The 23,557-nt window shown below is 41.5% G+C and overlaps 1 protein-coding gene and 1 non-coding gene across 7 annotated transcripts in view; one reads left to right on the plus strand and one right to left on the minus strand.

The window, feature by feature from the left end:
• The window catches only part of LOC138352916 (uncharacterized), a 230,529-nt gene that overhangs the window by 49,166 nt on the left and 157,806 nt on the right, over positions 1-23,557 (plus strand). The gene's annotated exons all lie outside the window — the stretch shown is intronic.
• Positions 14,695-14,766, minus strand: TRNAM-CAU (transfer RNA methionine (anticodon CAU)). Its single transcript has one exon. It is a non-coding gene; the product is annotated as a tRNA-Met (tRNA).

Raw genomic sequence — 23,557 nt, forward strand, 5'->3', positions numbered from 1 at the left:
TACCATACTGGTCCATGCTGTGTTGTGATATTACCATACTGGACCATGGTGTGTTGTGGTATTACCATACTGGTCCATGGTGTGTTGTGATATAACCATACTGGACCATGGTGTGTTGTAATATTACCATACTGGACCATGGTGTGTTGTGGTATTACCATACTGGTCCATGGTGTGTTGTGATATTACCATACTGGACCATGGTGTGTTGTGATATTACCATACTGGTCCATGGTGTGTTGTGATATTACCATACTGGTCCATGGTGTGTTGTGATATTACCATACTGGTCCATGGTGTGTTGTGATATTACCATACTGGTCCATGGTGTGTTGTGATATTACCATACTGGACCATGGTGTGTTGTGATATTACCATACTGGTCCATGGTGTGTTGTGATATTATCATATGGGTGTGAGGTTATGACCACACATACACCAGTATGATCATACTGTAGCTGGTGTATGATGTGCTCAAACTGTATAGTGATGTCTTGGCTGATTAGCCTAGTGTCATGAATATTAATTTATGTAGTTATTCTTTTTTCGACAACACACTAGTATTAAATGTGTATTGCCAATGTATTCCATATATATCTATGTATATTATATATCTGTACTATAAGTCCTTGCCATGTATTTGTGGATATATATTAGAAGTCTAGTGAATAGCAGTAGCCTAATGTCATGTAGCTTGAAAAACATCCGTATATGCTTATATTATGGAATGCTACATAATGCTGTATAGGAAATATTATGTGAACTATGATGGAGAATGTATAAATTTAAGTCTCGGATGTATTACTGTCATGTATACTGTGTAATTTCCCTTTCATTATTGTTCATTACATTGTCCTCTAACATTAAATTAGATTTTGGCACTGTGAGATGTATACCACATAAACATGGTTTTGATACACATGTTTTATATATATATACTTTATATTGTATTCATGTATACTTATGTATAATGGCTGGCTGGCAGACATCTTGAAATCCTCCCTTAACCCCTCCTCCCCTTTCCCGCCAGTGTTACCATGTCTTGCCAATATGAATTCTTTGTTCACATATTTTTATATCATGATATAATCTTTATTGTACTGAATTATTGATATGTATTATTATGTAAGGTTGTGTATTATAGTCTTTATTTTGTTGATATATGAATTAAGAGTTCTTGATCGAGATATGTCTGTATATGAGCTTGAGATATTTGAAAGAGAGGAGTCAGCTGACTCATAGAGGTGGATACAGTGTCGCTCCCGGCCAGCATGGCTCTGGGCGGTCACTCTTTGATTTTCTCAGTTGATTATTATTATTAACATCTTTATTGACAAAAATAATTACAATTTTGCCTAATCTGAGGATTTTGATAAAGTCTTATTAAAGTGAGGATAATGCTGGTATTCACTGTCATGCAGGACAGAGGGGTCATACATAAGACAATAGGTCTAAACTGTAGGCTGAAGCACATATATATAATGGTTACAATCAATGTTTTAATGTATGGATATGTGAAAACAACTTTCTATTGTGCACTGCCACACAAGAGCAGGGATGGTTCATAAGTGATGCAGCTTAGAAGTGATATAAATACAAAATTTTCTTCATTCTTTAAAATGGACAAGCAAATTTTGGATAAATTGTTAGGATGTCGTCCAGAACACCTGAGTCAATAAAATATTTACACAGTTGGTGGTACAAGAGGCCAGGAGGTCTAAAGTCCTTTACGGTTTCACATTCATCAATATAGTGTTCTAGTGAATGCATTAAAGGTTTATCACAGAATTTACAATCTGAGTATTCTGGTAGTGGCTCAGCCTCACTAACCTGCCAGATGTGTCTATAGCCAAGGCGACTTCGCGCAATGACTACATCACATTGCCTGATTCGGTTACCGTGCTGACCATTCAAATACCTATTATTACAAAACTTGTCATAACTTTTAATACTGCAGCTTTCAGGCCTCTGGGCATTTCTTAGTTCTTCTAAATCTGAAGTAATTTCTTTTTTTTGTATGTTATTAATAATTGCATTACATAGTCCAAAGTCATAATCAATGTTTTCTTTCCTGCAAGCCTCATTGGCCAATCGATCTACAAAGTCATGTTTTCCAACAACATGGGATGGGATCAACACAAATTTTATACAAGAGTTATTATCATTGGCAAAAATTACATTCCATTTAATATTACAAGCTACTTCCAACATACATTGTGATGGGTTATTTAAGGACTGCAGAGCACTTTTAGAGTCACAGAAAATAACTCCACCACCATTGAGCTTAAGGTATTCAGTGGCTAGATAAATACCCAATAGCTCGGTCTGTGTCGTGCTTGCCCAGTTGTTCAATCTCTGTGTACTAGTCATGATCATTTCTTTCCCTTTATACACTGCACATGCACAACCTGTTCTACCAGTGCCTAACTGCACAGAGCCATCAGTAAAGGCATAGGATTCAGTCGGTTTGAGAATTTGAAGATGACTGTCAATAGCTTCTAATGTTATACATCTCAAAATGTCAGTGTTATACATTTATTTTACACTGATGGGAGTATAATGCAGAGAGACCTCCACATCTTTCCAAGGGGGAATATAGTGAACAGTTTTATCAGGGTTAAGAGACACATTCAGTTTCTGAAGCTTATAGGCACAACAACTGAGCCACACACTGTAGGGAGCTTTTTGCGGCGGATTGAGGGAACAGTCAGAATTGTTTAGAATGGATCTCAATTTAATTTGAATAGAGCTGGGGGGACCATTATTTTTCAAAGTTTTGGCGCAAAACATAGTACTAAGTAGAACTATTCTTTCGTAAATGGAAGGTAAGTTTAGTTCCTTTCTCATGTTAACAATTCTGACAGTTCTAGGACAACCCAGGATGATGCGCATGGCATCATTCTGTACTACATCTAGGCCTTGTAATTGTTTAAGAGAAAAATTAAGAAGATGCAAGGCATAATAATCAACAACAGATCGTGTAAAGGCAATATAAAAACTACGAGCATATTTTATGTTAATGCCAAATCCTTTGCCAACAAGAGTTTTGAGAGGTTTAAGACGCTCAACTAGTTTTTTGCGCAGGTTGCTGACGAGATTTGTATCATTAACCTCGACTCCAAGATATTTATAAGACTCGCAAGTCTCCACGGCATTCCATTAATAGTATAGTTAACATGAAGAGAATGGGGAATAAGAACCCTTGTTTTATCAACAGAAATTATGAGGCCACATTCTACTACTTTCTTGGAGAATGCATCAAGTAACACTTGTAGCCTTGGTTTACTGTGTGCCATAATACAAATATCATCAGCATAACATATAACAGTTTCCGTAGGTTGTATAGGCATGTCATGGATAAGTTTGTGCATAAGTATATTGAAGAGCATAGGGCTTAGGACACCACCTTGAGGTGTGCCTAGTTCGAATGCATCTGTTCTTGTACTTTTAACTCCTTTAAATAGGATACTAGCACGCCTGTTGGATAGGTAGCTCTTTATCCAACTCAGAAGATTACCTTTGATTCCAAATTCAGCAAGTTGCTCTAATATTATTTCGCCATTCGCTACATCGAAAGCTGACTTTAGGTCAATAAAGGCTGCCTGTGTCCCATCCTGGGAGTTTACAAAATATTCAGCAAAGCATGTTTGTGTGCTACACTTGGGCATGAACCCATATAGGTTTGGGGCCAGTTTTTCTTTGACCTGAAACATGACCACTCCAAGACTTTACACATGCAAGATGTAAGGGAAATGGGCCTGAATTTTTGAGAGTTAGGTTTAGGAACTGGTATTATGAGACTTTGTGTCCATTTCTTTGGCAAGATACCTTGTGAGAGACTCATTTGATAGAGGTCAAGCAGAGGATGGCTAGGGACATCATTCAGTAAACTCAAGGTGTTATAAGTTATACCATCCTCACCAGGGGCAATTTATTTAGGTTTTCCTAATGCTGATGTTAATTCAAAGGGGGTTATAGCAAACTGATCTGTTAAATCTGGTGAGGAGCGTGCTATTTCAATATTAAAGTTTCTGTTAATGTTGGTATGTCTTAAATGCTGCTGTATATCTGGGGGTAAGGAAGAAATTTGTGAGACACTAGACCATTGAGCTAAGAGCATGTCAGCATATTCTGCAGGAGTATGATGAAGCTGAACTGGGGCTGAAGGTTTGGTAATGTTTTTAATTGTGTTCCACATTTCTGATAATGTTGTAGTTCTATTGATACCTTGTAGGAATTGTTCCCAATATGTGTCCTTAACTTGACCCTTAAGCTCGCGAAAATCTCTGTTGGCATTAAGGAATGCAAGTAAATTGTCAGCTGTTTTGTCTCGTTTATAAGAGTCAGCAGCTGAAGCGCTTTAGCTCTGCAATAATAATAGGATCCTCTGTCCATGAGGAAGAACGAGTGTTCTTTTTTTCCTTGATTTAACCCAGGTATCATAATAACTGGCAATGATACTGACAAGATCAGTGTAAAAGTGGTCCACTGATACAGGTGTATACCCAGTGTACCACTTATGTACATAAGCCTTAAAGTGCTGTTTAAGATTGTCTGGAATGTTAATTTTAACTCTAGAATGAGGACTGGACCTAATATCCGCCACATTGTATTCACAATATATTGCAAAATGATCACTTACTAGTTTTGGGATGAGCTTAATGTTAACATTGCTATCTACTAGGCTGTATCCAATCACATAATCTAGTCTACCCCCCAATAAATGGGTCTGTTTATCAGTATCATACACAGTAATATTATGATCATTAAGGTATTTCAAGAAGACCCTTCCATTATTGTTACACTGAACATCACCAAGAGCAGTGTGACGAGCATTAAAGTCACCCATACATAACATAGCTGTGTTACCTGTAGGTGTCGGTAGCAGGTCTGCTTTAAGTACACTACATCGTCCATATATGTTATACAGTAGGAAAAGGCTATTTGCAGTTTGTAATTTGAATTTTTGATAATGTATACTATCACTCCCGTGATTTTTAATTAGTTTACAGATTAATCCACTCTTGATATACGTGAGTAGACCAGTTCCAATTTCGTTGTTGTATGCTATATACCCAGGTATCCTGGGTGGGACCTTCTTGATAGTTGTGGACGTATATGGTTCCTGTAAACACATCACATCCACGTCTCTCATTTTAGCATACAAGATTACGTCATTTATCCGAAGATAAACACTTCGAATATTCCAAGAAAGAAACTTAATTGTTTTTGTTTGATGAGCCATGGTTAAGTGTCAAGGGAACTAGGGTAACATTTAAGCTCGTTAAACACTTGGACAACATAAGCAACTTTGTTCCGTGTGTCCTGAGTACTTTTGTCTAGGAGGCGTTTAACCTGAGTAGGAGTTGGTGTTCTCTTAAACTCTCTACCTGCAACCAAACCAAGGGTGTCTTGACGATCCCTTGAGTTTGCTAGAAAACCTAGTACGACGTCACGTGGCTATAGAAGCTTAGCCGGTCAAACGGCTAAGACCAAGTGGCGTGGGACTCGGCTATAGAGTATACTCTGGGGTCCTTTGGAATTCGGTTTAAGTTTCAGTAAGCATAGTCACGGACAGGGTAAAGGACAGAGTAGAGCCAATACCGTCCCGTGTTACAACTGCCATATCCACCTTCGGTAAGAGGCAGAAGAAGTCAGCAGATTGGTTCGAGGCCATTGCAGAGGAACTCTTACCCCTTGTAGAGGAAAAGAGACAAGCTCTCTCATCCTAAAAAAACCTGCCCTCAGAAAGGAACCTACAGGCCCTCCGTACTGCCCGCAGTAGAGTTCAACAAACTGTGAGGTGCTGTGCTAACGATTACTGGCTCCGACTCTGTTCCAGCATCCAGACTGCGGCCACTGTTGGCAACATAAGAGGCATGTACGAAGGGATCAAACAGGCAACAGGCCCTACACAAAACAGGACGGCTCCTCTTAAGTCAGCCACTGGAGAGATCATTAAAGACCGTGATCAACAGATGAATCGCTGGGTAGAGCATTACTCCGAACTCTATTCCAGAAAGAACTTGGTCAGCGTAGAAGCCTTGGATGCAATCAAGTTCCTGCCCATCATGGAAGAACTTGACCCTGAACCGACTGTGGAAGAAGTTGAGAAAGCATTGGATTCACTTTCCTCAGGGAAGGCCCCAGGAGACGACGGGATTCCGCCTGAAGTTCTCAAGTGCGCTCGTGGAACACTTAAAACTGAGCTTCATGAACTTCTGTGCCAGTGCTGGAGGGAGGGCTCGGTGCCACAAGACATGAGAGATGCAAACATCATCACTCTCTACAAAAATAAAGGTGACAGAAGCGATGTCAACAACAATCGTAGCATCGGACTCCTCAGCGTCGTCAGCAAACTCTTCGCCAGGGTCGTCTTGGTCAGGATTCAGATTCTTGCTGAAAGAGTGTACCCCGAGTCACAGTGTAGTTTCCGAGCAGAGAGGTCGACCACTGACATGGTGTTCACCCTGAGACAGCTTCAAGAAAAGTGCAGGGAGCAGAGAAAAGCCTTGTACATCGCCTTCATTGCCCTTACAAAGGCCTTCGACCTCGTGAGCAGGGACGGACTCTTCAAGATCTGGGCCAAAATTGGCTGCCCACCCACCCTACTCAGCATGATACAATCGTTCCACAAGGACATGAAGGGCACGGTCGTGTACGACGGCTCAACTTCTGAACCATTCAACATCAAGAGTGGTGTTAAACAGTGGTGCGTTCTTGCTCCAACCCTGTTTGACATCTTCTTCGCGATCCTCGTCAAGCATGCCTTTGGAACAACCACAGAGGGCATCTATCTCCGTACAAGATCTGATGGAAAGCTCTATAATCTATCCAGACTCCGAGCAAAGATAAAAGTACAGATGCGAATCCTCAGGGAGTTCGTCTTCGCCGACGATGCAGCGATCACCACAAACACAGCATAAGGCCTGCAGCAGCTACTCAACCGCTTTGCCGCAGCCTGTTCCGCATTCGGCTTGACAATCAGCTTGAAGAAGACACAGGTGATGGGACAAGACGTCAATGAGCTACCCTATATAAACATAGCAGACTATGTGCTGGAGGGAGTTCACGAGTTTGTGTACCTGGCCTCCACAATCTCAGACACCCTTTCCCTGGACACTGAACTCAACAGGCGTATCGGGAAGGCCGCAACAACACTGGCCAGGCTCACAAAATGCGTTTGGGAAAATGCCAAACTGACAGTGCACACCAAGGCACAAGTCTACATGGCATGTGTGGTGAGTACACTTCTCTACGGCTTGGAATCCTGGACCCTGCGCTCTCACCAGGAGACGCGGCTTAATACCTTTCACATGCGGAACCTGAGATGCATCCTTGATATCACATGGAAAGACCACGTCACCAAGAATACAAGACTCGAGAGAACATGAGTCTTCTCTGAGGAAGCGAGATAAGGTAAGGTAATTATGAGGTGAAAGTACTAGACCAGTATGATTATACAACACTTGGAAGGGATATTAAGATGATCTGGGATATATATGGACGACGTGAAGGAATGGAAAGCTGCCACTTGGGCCATCGGGGATCGAACGTGGACCTTGCAAGAATTGAGAGGACGGAGTGGAGTAACGGTGCCCAAGCACTGGGACCATCAGGGATCGAACACAAGAGTATTTTATAAGCAGCACAGATCTAATAAATGTTAGCAAACTGAAGTGAACACAACTTGTTCTCACCAGTTCTTTAAGGTTTATCAATTAGTTACTGAACTTAGTTAATGAATCAGTATTAAAGTTATGTTTATCAGTTAGTTATTGAACTACGCCTGGAACCCGTAGGTGCGGGACTCTGAAGTCCTCCTCCTTGGGCTCTAGCAGCCCCAGGCTCTGCTTCAGGAGGCTGGGGTCGTTCTTGCCCTTGGTGGGGTGGTTCTTCTCCGGCCCCGACCACGACGGTCTCCGGGTTATGAGTCCCTTCACCAGCTTCCAGGTCAACTCCGGAGCTCACAGTTCCTGCAACGGCGCTGGAACCAATCGTATTGGTGTTTGCCTTTCCATTGGAGACTTTCGGCGCCGTGGAGAGGGCGGACCTGCTGCATGGTTGACAGCTTCTCCCCCGTATCAACCTACCCTGGCTTTGTGCCCTGGAGAGGCCACTCCAGACCGACAACCAGAGCGCAACTCCATAGTCTCCTGAGACTGATGAATGTCTGCTACTACTACGACTAGAAGATATAGGTAATAATATATATGTAATAGTATTAGTTAACACAAAACTATATATTGGAGGAACTCTACAACCTGTAATAAGAAGTCTTGTACTTTGAATGTAACCAATGTTATAACCCTTTTTGTGTAATGAAATTTTAAATAAAATAAAATGACAAAATAAAAAAATATAGGGGATGGTATGAAAAGACAATATGTGTACGCGGGTGCCCCACAAGGCTTCCCCGGATGCTGCATGTCGTCTTCTTCGAGGTCGAGGGTCCTACAAACGCAACCAAAGATGGTACCCCCTATATATTTATATAACCAATATCTATAAAATAGAATGTTTATCCGAGGTTGGTGACCAGACACTTGGTGGGACCAGCCTCGCCCAGCTTTCCAAGATGAGTCATGTTGGGTAGGGGAGCGTCATAGCCTAGTCGGTGTCGGCCGAATTGAAATACTTTAAGAAATATCAGCATTTATATTAATAGCAAACCAAAGACAACCGTGCAGTACTAACATCTATGTAGGAGAAATCCACAAGGGCCGTGACGAGGGTTCGAACCTGCGTCCGAGAGCATCCTAGAAAATGAAGTAAGGGCGAAGAGGTAGAGCGGCTTATTGACAGAGCTCGGGTGCATGGGGGGAATTGTGTAAAATCCTGGTTTGTGTCTCGGAGAGGCTGCAGGATCCAAGTAAGGTCAGTAGAACTTCTGGTTGCAATTCTTTTACCATGTCGTAGCTCAGTCGATTAAGGCAGCGTCTGGGATGCTCTCGGACGTAGGTTTGAACCCTCGTCACTGCCCTTGTGGATTTGTTCATTTGATGCATCACGCTATTGTGATTTCTGTGTGTAATCTATGTAGGAGCTTATGATATATTAATAGCAGTGCTTATAAGCAACACATCCATCCTCCATCGTACATATATTGATGTAATGGACAATTGGATAGTAGAATTTGGTATTATTGAATTTGTATAAACCGGCAAAGGTTTTGTCAAATCAAATCAAATGTTTATTCAGGTAAAGTACATACATACAAGGTCAGATACAAACATGTTGTTGGATTTATAGATAGAGCTTGTACATACAATGTCTAAAGCCACTATTACGCAAAGCGTTTCGGGAAAGGTTGGCCCGAACCTTTGTATTTGTTTCTCATAAAACCTAACGTAACTTACCATCCAAGGCCTAATACATGCTAACTGAGGCCAAATACAGTAAATATACATGTTATACTAGGCCTAGGAATATATATATGTTTGGTTTTAGCTGTATTTTTCCTGGACTATAAGGTGAATAGTACCAAGTTCTACTATGTAATTGTCCATTACGTCAATATTTAATTTATATGTACGGTGTTCCACAAAGTTACAAAATGTACAGGAGGATGGATTGTATTCATTAGAGATAAAAAAAAATTCTTTTGGTTTGTTATGGTAGGAAAATATTAGACTGTAGCAGAGCGTAGTTTCGATCTACGGACCTCTAGTGGGATTATGGGCCCAGCACGCTTCCACTGCGCCACTCTGCTCCACAATACATAGTTATATGACTCTCAATATTAATAATTAGTATAATGGAGTATTAGCCAGTTTCCAAATTGGTATAAGTTTTTATGATTTAATAATTATTGTCAATATACTTTGTTATTAATTTTAGCTCTTTGAAGAGAAGGGAAGGGAAGGAACTATCAGGGGGAAAGCGCCAAGCCATTACAACTATATAGCACTGGCAAGGGGTCAGGATAAGGATTTGGGATGGGACGGGGGGAAGGAATGGTACCCAACCACTTGGACGGTCGGGGATTGAACGCCGACCTGCAAGAAGTGAGACCGTCGCTCTACCGTCCGATCCAAGTGGTTGGATACTTTGAGTTTATTTCAATGGGTTATGAAAACAAACATTTAAAAAGTCAAATGTTTCTGCCCGGGATCGAACCGGGGACCTTGCGCGTGTGAGGCGCACGTGATAACCACTACACTACGGAAACCTGAAGTGCATAGTGACCTGTTATTATATGGACCAAATCCGGTTAATTGCTACCGAAGATGCACATAGTTTTTCTTCAGCGATATAATATGATCAAAACACATTGCTTGAGTAATTATATAAATTATAAAATGTTTAATAACGAAAATAGAGAAAATCCTGTTTTATGTGTGTACGGCGTGTGTGACGTCACGATAACATGAGAGGTTTAGTTTAGTTTAGTTCACTTATTATGCACCCCATATCCATCTTGTGGGAGGTAGTGGAAGGGGTTACAGAGGCACATAATTTATTTTTATTTATTTATTTATGCATATACAAGAATGTACATAAGGAATGTGAGGATACAAATATGGTAATTACAGTCTTGTAAAGCCACTAGCACGCGCAGCGTTTCGGGCAGGTCCTTAATCTAAGAAAATTTTAAGGAGGTAAATACTTGCAACATTTATAAACAAAAAATGATAACAGATTACATGGAATGAAAAAAAAGATGAGAGAAAATTATAGGTACAGTATATTAAAGCACATAGGTAGCTATGATTGATTGCAATGACAGCTTAAAATGGTAGTTGACAACAAATTGGTAGGCACAATACAGCAGAAACAATATAAGATTGATTGCAATGACAGCTTGAATGGTAGTTGACAAAAAATTGGTAGTCACAATACAGCATATGGCTAGCACATAAAAGAAGACAGCAATGAACACAATGATAAGGTTGTTTGATATTACATAAAAATTAGGAGATTGGGTAACACTAGGTACAGAGCAAATTTAAAGCTCAGTGTAGGAAACTAAATAGATGAAGTTAGGTACTTTTTGGTTTTGCTTTTAAATAAGGCAAAAGTTTTACAGTTTTTCAATTCACTAGGGAGTGAGTTCCATAAACTAGGTCCCTTAATTTGCATAGAGTGTTTACACAGATTAAGTTTGACCCTGGGGATATCAAAGAGATATTTATTTCTGGTGTGGTGATAATGGGTCCTATTACATCTGTCCAGGGAGAGTTTCAGAGCATGGTTTGCATTTAAGAACAGGGTTTTGTAAATGTAGTTGACACAAGAGAATGTGTGGAGGGAGTTAATATTTAGCAAGTTTAGAGATTTAAACAAGGGAGCTGAGTGTTGTCTGAAAGCAGAGTTAGTTATTATTCTGATAGCAGATTTTTGCTGTGTGATGATGGGCTTAAGGTGGTTTGCAGTGGTAGACCCCCATGCAGAGATACCATAATTAAGATAGGGGTAGATTAGTGCATAATATAGTGAGAGGAGAGCAGAGTTAGGAACATAATATCTGATTTTGGAGAGTATACCAACTGTCTTAGAGACTTTCTTAGTTATGTGTTGAATGTGGGTGCTGAAGTTGAGTCTCTTGTCTAGGAATAGGCCAAGAAACTTGCCATCATTTTTATTACTGATGTTAATGTTGTCTATCTGTAGCTGAATTGCATTTGATGATTTGCTTCCAAATAAGATGTAGTAAGTCTTTTCGATGTTTAATGTTAGTTTGTTCGTTGACATCCATAAGTGGACTTTTTTTAATTCATTATTCACAACATTATTTAGTGTATGTGGGTTGAGGTTTGAGTAGATAAGGGTAGTATCGTCAGCAAACAATATAGGTTTGAGAATATTGGAGACATTAGGCAGATCGTTTATATATATAAGAAATAGAAGAGGTCCTAAGATGCTGCCCTGTGGCACTCCAACGGTAATTGGTAGAGTGGAAGAAGTTGTATCATTGATGGTTACATATTGGTGTCTGTCACTAAGATAGGATCGGATGTAGTCAAGGGCAAGGCCTCGGATTCCATAATGCTGGAGTTTAAGTAAGAGGTAGTTGTGATTAACAGTATCAAAGGCTTTTCTTAGGTCAATGAAGAGTCCAATCGGAAACTCATTTTTGTCAATGGCTGAGTAGATAATGTCAAGGAGACTAATGATTGCATCATTGGTACTCTTTTGGGACCGGAAGCCAAACTGGCAGGGGCTGAGTATGTCGAATTTTACGAGGTAGGAATAGAGCTGTTTGTAAATAATTTTTTCAAATATTTTTGATAGAATGGGTAGATTTGATATTGGTCTATAATTGTTTATGTCCGCCGGATTGCCTCCTTTATGGACAGGCGTTACTCTTGCTTTTTTGAGGATATCAGGGAAGGTGTGACACTCTATAGATTTGTTGAACAGTAGTGCTATGGGTGGGGCAAGGGCATGGGAGGCTCTCTTGTACACAATGGGCGGAATTTCACTGGTGTTCCCTGCCTTGGTTTTTAGAGAGTGTATGATGGACACAACATCTGCCGGGCTGATTGGTGAAAGGAGAAGAGAGTTTGGATAGCTGCCTGAGAGATATGTGTTAATATGTGTCTGAGTCTGTGGGATTTTACTGGCAAGATTAGCACCAACCGATGAAAAGAAACTATTAAATTCATTTGCCATTTCTAAATCAGTTGACGGTATATCCCCATCCTTGTAGAGTTTTATTTGGTTATGTGAGTGTTGTTTAGTTCCTAGGTGGCCTCGTAGCCTGGTGGATAGCGCGCAGGACTCGTAATTCTGTGGCGCGGGTTCGATTCCCGCACAAGGCAGAAACAAATGGGCAAAGTTTCTTTCACCCTGAATGCCCCTGTTACCTAGCAGTAAATAGGTACCTGGGTGTTAGTCAGCTCTCACGGGCTGCTTCCTGGGGGTGGAGGCCTGGTCGAGGACCGGGCCGCGGGGACACTAAAGCCCCGAAATCATCTCAAGATAACCTCAAGAAGGATACTAGAGATAGTTTTCCAAGTGTTTTTCATGTTGCCTTTTGCTTCATTGAATCTATTCACATAATATGCAAGTTTTGCCTTTCTTATGATACTGGTAAGCATTGATGAGTACCTTTTAGCTACTTCCTTTGAAACTAGGCCAATCCTAACTTTCTTTTCATATTCATGTTTCTTGTTGATTGAGTTGAGAATGCCACTTGTGAGCCATGGATTGTTTAATCTTTTGTCAGTTACTTGCTTTGTAAGAATGCTTTGTAATAATGGGTTCAGGGACTGATCCCCACAATTCACTTAGCTAAGCAAGTTTCAGTCTTGATAAGCTAGTTACAAAATTCAATATACGTCGTCACATCATCAATGCGTTCGCGATTGACCACAAGTATGATTTCTAAATTAAGCAACTGGCATATGTGGAGAGCTAGTGTCACAATTGATATGTTTGTCCTGCACACCGCCCCCCATCCAGTGGGGGGTGGGCGGTGTGCAGGAGGTACTTAGGTACTGCCCTACCCTATCACTTAGGTACTATCTACAGTTAGGAAACTAGAAATATTTGGCAAAAATTTCTGGTAGCAGATCATTTTGAATTAAATATTTACACATCTCTGGAACATTTGTTATAGGAAGCAGGAGGAAGTGTTATTAGATCTTCAGAGTGCGGGAGCAGGTGTTTTTAAGGCTTCAGAGAACAAGAGCGAGCGGGAAAAAGCAGGAGAGAGTGATTTTAGGGCTTCAGAAAGGGGGAGGAAGTGTTTTTAAGGCTACAGAGAGCGGGATGAAACAGGAGGAAGTATTTTTATGGATTCGGAGAGCGCGGAAGGGATTGTTATTAGGGCTTCAGAGAGCGGGAACGAGTTGCAGGAAGCAGGATAAATAATTTGTAAGGCTTCAGAGAGCGGGATCGAACGGGAGGAAGAAGGAAATGATTTTAGGGCTTTCGATGGCGGGAGTGAGCGGTAAGAAGCAGGAGGAAATATTTGTAAGGTTTTAGAGAGCGTAGCCTCCGTAACACAGTTGGTTAGCGTCCAAATGTTTCTCGCTGTAGGGCTCTCGATCCACATGTCAGTTGCTTAGTTTAGAAACTGTACTTGTTGGCGGTCTCGAGCCTATTGTTGATGTGATGATGTGCATTGAATTTTGTAACTCTCTCAGCAAGATTAACTTGCTCAGCTAAATGAATTGTGGGGTTCAGTCCCTGAGGCCATATGTGCCTCTATAACTCTTTCCACTACCACCCACAGGACGGGTATGGGGTGCATATTAAATGAACTATATTATGCCCGAAACGCTTTGCGTAATAGTGGCTTTAGGCATTGTATGTACTAGCTCTACCTATAAGTCAACCAATCTTTGTAAAAATTTCTTGTATGTATGTACCTTACCTAAATAAACATTTATTTATTTATTTATTTATAAACTATGGTTATCCCATGGAATTGTCTAACTAGCGAAGTCGTTAAATACCAAGATATTACCTCAGTTCAAAATCCAAATAGAAACAATCCTCATGAACCATGGGGGGAGGGGGGGGATCTTTGACAAGCCGATGGCTTCCACTATCCGTCGAGGACACTAGAGACAGGTAAATTCAAGTACAAATCTCCCACGTTCGTTATTGTGCCTTTATTTATTAACATATAGCTAGCTCAACCTGTAATTTGTAATTACTTATATTGAAGGGGGTAGCAAGACACTGCTATGTACCTACATTTGTAATGAAAAAACATGAATAAAATACTTTAAAATAATTTCGTAGCAGAGCGTAGTTTCGATCTACGGACCTCTGGGTTATGGGCCCAGCACGCTTCCACTGCGCCACTCTGCTGCTGGTGTTATTTGGATGATACATTTTATACATCGTTTATAATATTGTAATTGGTAATATTTTCTTCATAAATAAAAGTATCAGTGTTTCTGCGCAGTAACGCACCAGTACGCACTGATCTTGCGCATGGGATGCGCACATCATGGTTACTGTGCACAGCCAGCTGCGTATGACATACATCATAGCATGGGTATGTGATCACTGCTGCACACGATGGGTATGGGTTCACTACCACTCATGAACAGGACATGTATTGGAGGCACTAACGCTCACAGGATAGGTATACATGGGGTCTACAGGATAAGTATGGGATCCACTCAGCCCTGGAGGCTGATCTGTCGTGTTTGTTGAGGTCTATAGCAACTCTTCTTGCATGTAAACATTCCAAGCATAAGAATTATATTTAGTGTCTGGACCCTGATTCATCAGTCAGTTACGCAAGTACTTACGAACATGTTATCTCAATCTTTGGCGACTTTACACATTAAACAGTTGATGAGCTCCGAAGGACTGGGAGGCTGTTTATAATTATATATTATTTTCTAAATTGTTGTGTTATGCCGCCAGAACTTGGTATGTAGATGTTCAACCCGTCCTCCTAATAGAACGGCGCCTTTTGACGAATACTCTTCCCAAGACCAACAATTGTCGTATTAGAAAATGGTAGCGGCTCGTGAAACTGCAGCCCATCCTCTTGTATTGGTAGTACTTATAGTAACGATGAGGACCACAGTAAATATATCAACGTACGCAACGTACGTAACGTACGCACGTACGTATGCAACGTACGGACCACAGTAAATATATCAACGAAACGCTGCGCGTACTAGTGGCTTTACAAGAAAGTAAATACTGTACTATCCAATGTATTCTCACAAACCCAATGTACCTTCTTGTATATATATAAATAAATAAATAAATAAATAAATAAATAAATAAATAAACGTACAACGCAATTACAAAGTAGAAATTTGTACTATTGAATTTAGACAAACCGGAAAAGGTTTTATATTTATGTTGCAAAGACAACCTTAACCAACAGAACCTTCCTAGGCCTAATACACGCTATCTGAGGCCTAATATCGTACATACTAGACCTATACTAGCTATACTAGACCTTGGAATTTATATATTTTGTTTAACCTTATTTTTTCAGACTATAAAGTTGTTAGTACTATATACTTCACTTCCGACTATAAAGAGTCTATAATTATGACTATAATTAAGAATTCAAACTATAAAGTGATCAGTAAGTACTATTATGTAATGACTTAGTACGTCAACGTTTGTACTATGGAGCATATACAACAACTACTGTGTAAACAGGAGGATGGGTCGCGACGTTGACGTACTGTGCCGTTCTCTGTTGTGTTAGGATAAGGTCACTTACGCGCGAGAGTTTGTTGACGTTGGCAGACTTGAGGAGGACGGGCTGGATCACGGGGCCAAGTGTGACATCGCTGTCAAGTGTGTTATGTCGGTCTTGTCTGAGGTCAACCCCTAGAGTTGGCCTAAATAATCGCCCCCGGGTGGGGCTCGAACCACCAACCTTTCGGTTAACAGCCGAACGCGCTAACCAATTGTGCCACGGAGGCTCGAGGAACGTACTAAACAAATTTGTAATAAGGCGGAATTACTTAGATATCGAAGTGTGATAATTATCTGAGTTTACTTGAGAGCTACTAATAGTGGCCTCGATGAGGACAGGAGGCCGGCGGCTTGTCGAAGGTCTCCCCATTTGCCTTGATGATCTTTTCCTGATGATGATAATTCCTATAGTGTCCTTTACAGTCTCCGTGGTGTAGTGGTAAGACACTCGCCTGGCGTTCCGCGAGCGCTATGTCATGGGTTCGTATCCTGGCCGGGGAGGATTTACTGGGCGCAATTCCTTAACTGTAGCCTCTGTTTAACGCAACAGTAAAATGTGTACTTGGATGAAAAAACGATTCTTCGCGGCGGGGATCGTATTCCAGGGACCATAGGATTAAGGACTTGCCCGAAACGCTACGCGTACTAGTGGCTGTACAAGAATGTAACAACTCTTGTATATATCTCAAAAAAAAAAAAAAAAAAAAAAAAATGCCTAAAGTAACCTTGTGTCTAGTGGTCACGACGGAGACGGGAAGCCGGCAGCTTGTCAATGGTTCCCCCATTTTTCCTAAGTTTCCTCCTTTTCTTTCTTTACTAATTTTCCTCCTTTCCCCCCACAAAAAAGAGTAACAACAACAAAAAGACTCTGGGGTTGGAGTCCCTGTGCCTTCTTGTACCAACTTCCAGGTTAACTCCGGAGGTGGAGCCCCCTGGGGGCAGTTCCTTGTTGCCTTCAATCTCGTTCTGACAGTTCCTGCGACGGCGCTGGAACCAATCTTATTGGCGTTTGCCTTTCCAATTGAGACGATCGGTGATGTGGAGAGGGGGGACCTGCTGCATAGGTGACAGCTTCTCCCCCTTATCAACCTACCCTGGCTTTGCACCTTGGAGAGGCCACTCCAGACCGACAACCAGAACGGAACTCCATAGTCTCCTGAGACAGATGGACGCCTACTACTTGGATGGTCCACCAGTTTTTACACTCTTGTAAAGCCACTAGTACGCATAGCGTTTCGGGCAGGTCCTTTATCCTAATACGGCTAAGTCCTAAGATTAATATTAATCTTAATTATTAACTCCGGAATACGACCCGTCAAATCGTTTCACTGCTGAGTGAAGAGAGGCGTAATGTTAAGGATTGGAACCCAGTCAATCCTCCCCGGCCAGGATAAGAACCCAGACTAAATTGTTCGCGAAGTGCGGGGGCTAGTGTTTCACCACTGCGCCACGGGGACTGCATACACGGGGACCAGTCATTGAAAGTTGCCCAACAATTGGGAACTCTAATAAGAAAGTCAACTTTATTTTCAAGGAAATTAAGTTATCAAAATGTAAACATCTCTGGTGCGCCCACATTTGGACTGCTGTATCAAGCATAGAGGCCTCAGCTTCAGAACATATCTGCTGTGGAGAAAGTACAACACAGAGCGACAAAAAGCATCTCAGAACTAAATCGGATCCCATACCAGGAACGGTTGAGGGCCCCAGGACTAACACAGCAAGCCAGACGGGGCATGGCGGCTCCCATACCAGGAACGGTTGAGGGCCCCAGGACTAACACAGCAAGCCAGACGGGGCATGGTGGCTCCCATACCAGGAACGGTTGAGGGCCCCAGGACTAACACAGCATGCCAGACGGGGCATGGTGGCTCCCATACCAGGAACGGTTGAGGGCCCCAGGACTAACACAGCAAGCCAGACGGGGCATGGTGGCTCCCATACCAGGAACGGTTGAGGGCCCCAGGACTAACACAGCAAGCCAGACGTGGCATGGCGGCTCCCATACCAGGAACGGCTGAGGGCCCCAGGACTAACACAGCAAGCCAGACGGGGCATGATGGCTCCCATACCAGGAACGGTTGAGGGCCACAGGACTAACACAGCAAGCCAGACGGGGCATGGTGGCTCCCATACCAGGAACGGTTGAGGGCCCCAGGACTAACACAGCAAGCCAGACGGGGCATGGTGGCTCCCATACCAGGAACGGTTGAGGGCCCCAGGATTAACACAGCAAGCCAGACGGGGCATGGTGCTCCCATACCAGGAACGGTTGAGGGCCCCAGGACTAACACAGCAAGCCAGACGGGGCATGGTGGCTCCCATACCAGGAACGGTTGAGGGCCACAGGACTAACACAGAAAGCCAGACGGGGCATGGTGGCTCCCATAGAAACTTATAAAATACTGAACAAATTGGAGGATTTAGAGAATCCAGACCACTACTCTAAAAGGTCGCATGTAACATATACATGATGCAACAGCTTTATCAAGCTCAACAGGTCACCATCACACCCTCCATCCATCTACACAACTCTAGTATCACCTAGATATTGGTACTGGTAATGGCTCGAAAGAGCCTCCTCATACGGGCTATTCATGCCCGAGCCACCTTTAGGAAGGCTTAATCTTTATCAATCATTCAAGTCAAAATATAGGAAAAAAAAAAAGGTTTTCCCCCCAAAGGGCTATAGACCCCTGGGACAGCCTACCTGCCAACGCCTTAAATCCCACCACTCACAATGGGTGTATTATAGGCGATTTTTTTATATATAAAATAAACACAAAATGTACAAAAAAAAGGACAGAATAATATTATATAAACATGGAGCATGAAACAGACATGAAGGAGAAAAACACATAGCGCAGAGAACCCAGAACCCCGTACAGTATACAGAACCCCCGTACTGTATACAGAAACCCATACAGTATACAGAACCCCATACTGTATACAGAAACCTGTGCAGTATACAGAACCCTGTACAGTATACAGAACTTCGTACAGTATACAGAACCCCGTACAGTACATAAGGGAGTACTTAAGCAACAGGAAACAGCGAGTTACGGTGAGGGGGGAGACATCAGAGTGGCGAGATGTCACCAGCGGAGCCCCACAGGGCTCAGTACGTGGACCCACTCTGTTTCTAATATATGTAAACGATCTTCCGGAGGGTATAGACTCGTTCCTCTCAATGTTTGCTGATGATGCAAAAATTAAACAATTTTATAACTGCTGCTGATAATGTCAATTGGGAGTCCGAGTTAGGTAACATAGGGGACATCAACCTAGCAGTGCAATCTTTTCTACAAACAACTCTTAGCCTTTATAACACCCACTGTCCTATGCTTACAAAACAAGTCACAAACAAAAGGCTTAACAATCCTTGGCTTACAAAGGGAATACTTAAATCCATTAACAAAAAACACGACCTTGAGAAGAAGTATAGGCTAGGAACCGTCTCCAAAGAATTCTCAAAGAATTACTCGTTATTGCTATCTAAAATAATTAGACGAGCCAAAACTAAATACTATGAAGATAAATTTACCCAAATAAAGAGCAACATTAAAAAAACTTGGAGCTGTAACCTACCTTACCCCTCTGTTGTCAACCCATGTATGTTTTTTTTTTTCAAAACAACGCTGTTTGAATGTAATTTTCTGTAATAATTTGTAATTGTATTTGTGCTGCTTTTTCAGCCATGTTCCCCCCTCTTTTACCTCTATTTTTATTTGTTCTCAACACATTTTATTCTTTTTACCCATTAGTATTAAGCTTTAGTCATTAATGTTTTTCCTGCCCGAAATGCTTTGTGTAATAGTGGCTTTAGGCATTGTATGTACTAGCTCTATCTATTAATCCAACAAACTTTGTAAAATCTCTTTATGTATGTACCTTACCTAAATAAACATTTATTTATTTTATTTTATTTTATTATGAGAAGAATCAAGACGGATGAAGATAGACAGAGACTACAGGATGACCTGGACAAACTGGAGGAATGGTCTAGAAAATTGCTGCTAAAGTTCAACTCAGGAAAGTGTAAGGTAATGAAATTAGGCAAAGGAAGCAGGAGGCTGAACACAAGGTACCATCTGGGAGGTGAAATCCTGCAAGAGTCAAATAGAGAGAAAGATCTAGGGGTTGATATCACACCGAACCTGTCCCAAGAGGCCCACATCAAAAGGATATCATCAGTGGCATATGCTAGACTGGCCAACATAAGAACTGCCTTCAGAAACTTGTGTAAGGAATCGTTCAGGACCCTGTATACCACTTATGTCAGACCAATCCTGGAATATGCAGCTCCAGTCTGGAGTCCATACCTAGTTAAACACAAGACAAAGTTAAAGAAGGTTCAGCGGTATGCCACCAGGCTCGTCCCGGAACTGAGAGGTATGAGCTACGAGGAAAAGCTAAAGGAGCTGAACCTCACGTCCTTGGAAAACAGAAGAGAATGGGGAGACATGATAACCCCCTACAAAATTCTCAGGGGAATTGACAGGGTGAACAAAGACAAACTCTTCACCACAGGTGGGACACGAACAAGGGGATACAGGTAGAAACTTAGTACCCAGATGAGCCACAGAGACGTTAGAAAGAATTTTGTCGGTGTCAGTGTAGTTAATAAATGGAATGCACTAGGAAGTGATGTGGTGGAGGCTGACTCCATACACAGTTTCAAATGTAGATATGATAGAGCCCAGTAGGCTCAGGAATCTGTACACAAGTTGATTGACAGTTTAGAGGCGGGACCAAAGAGCCAAAGCTCAACCCCCGCAAGCACAATTAGGTGAGTACAGACAGCACAGTTTCGCCTCCTTCTCTGGGGCGAGACAGCATGCTTCTTCCTTGTGTTTTGAGCTGAACAAATACCTGCGTTTTCAGTTCATCCTCGTCGCCAATGTGAAGTTGTGTGTTGCTGAGGAAGTCTTGGTTGTAGGGTTGATATAAAGCCAATGCCAGGGTTGATATAAAGCCAAAGCCAGGGTTGATATAAAGCCAATGCCAGGGTTGATATAAAGCCAATGCCAGGGTTGATATAAAGCCAAAGCCAGGGTTGATATAAAGCCAATGCCAGGGTTGATATAAAGCCAATGCCAGGGTTGATATAAAGCCAAAGCCAGGGTTGATATAAAGCCAATTCCAAGCGTACGACTTAGTCAAACTAGAAATGCTTTACAATTCGAGGGACCTCGAATGTCGAATGACCTTCCCAATTATGTTAAAGACTGTACCTCTCCCAACCAGTTTAAGATAAAAACTAAGTACTACCTAATTAACTCAATGTAACCTACCTCACCCCCAAAATGTCAACCCTTGTCTTCTATTTTAAACAATGCTGTTTTGTTGACCAAATTGTACTTTTGCTTTCTTTCTGCCATGTTCCCCCCCCCCCTTTTTATATTTTTTTCTTATTTTTCTCAACACAATTTATACTTTAATCTCAATTAGTATTAAGTTTTAGTCTTAGTGTTTTTCCTGCCTGAAATGTTTTGCGTAATAGTGGCTTTAGGTATTGTATGTACTAGCTCTATCTATAAATCCATCAACTTTTGTATCTTACCTTGTATGTATGTACCTTACCTGAATAAAAATTTATTTATTTATTTATTTATTTATAATGCTTGGCTACTGACTTTAATACTTATAAAGATACATGACTAGCAGCATCCAAGCCTGGCGGGCGTCCTGTACGCTCTCTGTTGTTAACATACTGCTGGCGTATGAAACAGCGCATACAAATGGATGGTGCCGTTTGCTATGAACATGACATCGTCCATTCTCAGTTAGGCGCTAGAGAAACTTACAAGGAAACGTCTCTTGGAACACTTAAAAAATTAAGATTTCTCTCAAAGCACCAGCATGGATTTAGTTAAGGCTGATAATGCCATACGATTTTCTAAAGGTTATGATTAAATACAAATGATAAAACTAATGGAAGAAGGGTTAGCTGCCATTATTTTCATTGTTAATCAACAAATGAGAAGGCCCCAGGAATAGTACAGGCTGGAAAGCTATTTCTTGATTCTGTTAACACAACAAGGTTGTTATAACTGAAAAATGCTGCTATGGGGGATCTAGTATTACTCTGGTGTAGGGGCAGTTAGAATTAAGATGTATCTCTAGTTGTGGAGATCAGTAAGGCCCGGCCCCCCAAAAAAATATAAATCATGATTAACAATTGACTACAAGGCAATGTCAGTTTAGAGGTAGATCATAGATCTCCTACCCAGGAAGAATGGATACTCCTTTAAAACTAACTTATTTATTAACCCCTTAACAACCCCCCATATACATCCACACCAATAACAATAATAATAATTACTTTACCACCCTACCTTACGTTAAAAGCCTTGGTCCACATAAGCAGGATGCACAAGCTAGGGTAAAGTTTACTAGGGAAGCACTTGAAGCTTGGGGCAGCTTAGGGGTAGTGAGCCCACTTGGTACCTTATCACAACACAACACTAATGGGTACCCAAAACACTGGCAAATACTACCCCAAGGTCTCCACCAATCTTACAATCCCACAGTAGGCAAACTTAAATATACCATACTAAACTTAGTACACTTAAACATACAAATAGGTAAGGGACAGTAGAAGGAAGAAGGGGAGAGAGGTGCAGAGCCCCACAGTCCAGATGTTTACACCTCGAACGCCACCAGAGAAGACCGCATCCAGCGACCAGATCAGGGCTCCCGAGTTGTGTGGTGCCGGGAAGAGCCTAATTGATCGTGCAGCTATACACATTACAAATCCTCACCAATGTACAATATTGTTTACTTTACTCATTCTACGGATAGTTAATAATTACTACAATGTTATACTTAATCCACAACAAGCTCAAGAGTCTGAATGCTTGTGAGCAACAAGATTCGTCTTATGTCTGGCAAGGAAGATACGAACAAATACACCTCGCCATGTGTCCCAAATAATATAAAGTAGTTTATTTAGCTCAATTTGACCTCTGGTTTCCACTGGTGAACCCAGGGTCGTAACAAAGGTGAAGACTGCTAGGATGGTACACACGCACATGGACATATAATTTACATCAAAGTTGTGAGAAACGTTTAGGTGACCACAAGACTATTATCTAGGCAACGCAGTGTCCCAGACTTACTAATGTTCCACAGTCACATCCATATTGATTGAATTATTTATTTATTTATTTATCTATTTATTTATTTAATTAATTTTTTATTTAAGGTAAGGTAATTATCAAAAGAAGGCACCAAACCGGGAAGGCTATGTAGCACTATCAAAGCGCGAAATAATCAGAGGGCGCTAAATATCACCAAGAATGCCAATACGAGAACAAAAACGCATAAGGCGAACGATATCAAAAGTATCCGATTCACCTAGAATTCTATCGAGGGACAAGTGACCGCGAGGGACGGTCGGAAAGCAAGACACGCTCGTCCT

This window comes from Procambarus clarkii, chromosome 55, assembly GCF_040958095.1.
Source record: "Procambarus clarkii isolate CNS0578487 chromosome 55, FALCON_Pclarkii_2.0, whole genome shotgun sequence".
Lineage (NCBI taxonomy): Eukaryota > Metazoa > Arthropoda > Malacostraca > Decapoda > Cambaridae > Procambarus > Procambarus clarkii.